We start from the raw sequence: 2,145 nt of genomic DNA on the forward strand, positions 1-2,145 counted from the left end.
ATTCACATCTAAGAAGAGTATATTTCATAGAGATGCAGAACAGTGCTCAAACTTTAATGTGCATAGAAAACATCAAGAAAAAGCTTCTTATGAATTACAACTTTGATGTAGTACTTCAGGGCTGCACCTGAACTCTGCTTTCTTCGTTTTAAATAAATGAAATAAATAAATTATTTAAAATATTTTATTTATTTTAAATAAATAAAATAAATAAAATTTTTAAAAAATAAAAATAAAAATCTTTATTTTTATTTCCTGATGTAAAAATTTCCTAGACAAAAAAAAAAAATTTTTTTTCAACCAGTAAGCCAAGAATTCTCCCATGTTACCTGAAAACAAACAGAATTTTCCAAATCATATTTGTTACTTTAAGACCATTAGGAAGACCTTCAAAAAAAATGTATCATGGCAATACTGTTTTTAGTAGATTCTGCTTCACATCAAGTTTGAGAAGGAGAAAGAGTGAGTTTCAAAAAAAAAAAGATAAACAGTTGATGAGAAAACATCATTGGGTAAAAAAGAACTCTTACAAAATACAAAACTGGTATTTAAGATAAACCACTGCCTCTTCACCCATCATGAAGGTCCTGTAATTCATCTGCCGTTAGCACTGAAAACCCAAAGCAGATGATGCTCTTGACTTCCACCAGTGGCACTGTGATGATTAATGTAGCTTTCTCTTTGATAATTTTGCTGTAGTCATTTCAGTATGCACAGATTCTGGAAGATTCAGATGTAATCTGTACTTCTCAGAGACCTCGATCAATAAATCATCTTCAGAAACACTAAGGTCACAGGGACATACTGAATTACTACCAGGTGATTTAACATCTATTTCAATTTTCAGAGGTTTCTCATTCTGATCAGCCACAATCTTTAATTCATAGGCTGGTCTCTTCATCTCCACCTGGGTCTCGGTGGTGGAAATGTCTCCCGTCAGATACCTTGTTTTGCTTGAAACTTGGTCTCTTGGCAAAAAAAAGCTGAGGAAAGGGACCTGGATTGCTCACCGTACTGCTTCTGATCTGCTCAAGGGTCAGGTCTTCTCTCATTTTCTCTCTTAAACCCATGGGGTCAGTTTGGGCTCTGGTCAGATTTTGTTTCATCCTTTGAGTGTTTCCTTTTTATTCTAAATTTAGTAATATTGTGAGAGTAGTAATAATAGTAGTAATAGTAATAAGTTCATTGAGTTGTCCTCAACGCATTTCATGGCCATTCATATTAACTGATCTTTCTGTGCATGGAGCTTTTCTCCACCTGGAGAACACCAGCATTGTAGGTGACATCAACAAACATGTACAATTCTGATGTCTCAGACATATCTTCTGGTTGGCCAGTACTTAGAGGTACTGGATGAGTGGTTGACTGGGGAGCTAGGGGAATGGTTAACTGTTCTTTTCCACTCACAAAGCTTGATAAAAAAATTTTTGTTTTCTTTCATTTTCAGGATCCTGGCGTGCAGACAGAGCTAATGGTTCTAGGGCACACTGGGCTGTCTCCCCTCTTCCAGTGGCTCTTGAAGGAACTCCTTAGAGCTCTCAGGGCTGCTTCCAGCTAGATCATCTTGGAGGTTCCAGAACTGAGTTAACTTCAGTGAGCAGCCCCTTTCAGGAAGACTCCATGATTGAGGTAAATAGGCCTCTGAAGTCCCTTCTCTTGGTCTCCTGATCTGAAATCTGCACGTTTACAAAGCTTCTCTGGTGATGCAACATTGCTGGTCGAGACTGTACTTTGAGGAGCAAAGATGCAGAGTGTGGACTTGCACTTGAATTGATCATAACAAAATATTAAATTTGTTTAATGTCACTGTGTAAAAAGCATAAATACAAAAATGCATGTAAAACAGAAAGAAGTAGATAAATCATGATGGACACACCACATTTTAATGTAAAGTAACTGGGAGCCCAGGAAGGCCAGACAGAGCTTTTCTATCTTCACAACTGTCATCTTAAAACACACATGCTTAACCATACTGCCCACCTCCAAGGGTCCGTCATCATTTGAATTATTCCTGTCGCTCATAAGCCATGGATATCGATTTTCACAAGAACGTCATAGGTCAGAGACAATCCTACAGGGTGCAAGGGAAGAGGGTGAGTGAGCTGTGAAAGCAACAATTAACCTCAGAGAGAAGATCTGCACTTC

General features: G+C 37.6%; 1 pseudogene; it reads right to left on the bottom strand.

The window, feature by feature from the left end:
* Nucleotides 1-569: 569 nt before the first annotated feature.
* Nucleotides 570-1,622, bottom strand: LOC114203917 (PIH1 domain-containing protein 2 pseudogene; annotated as a pseudogene).
* Nucleotides 1,623-2,145: the final 523 nt, after the last annotated feature.

This window comes from Eumetopias jubatus, unplaced genomic scaffold, assembly GCF_037043125.1.
Source record: "Eumetopias jubatus isolate StellerSeaLion01/CBP00866 unplaced genomic scaffold, mEumJub1_p1.0 scaffold_72, whole genome shotgun sequence".
Lineage (NCBI taxonomy): Eukaryota > Metazoa > Chordata > Mammalia > Carnivora > Otariidae > Eumetopias > Eumetopias jubatus.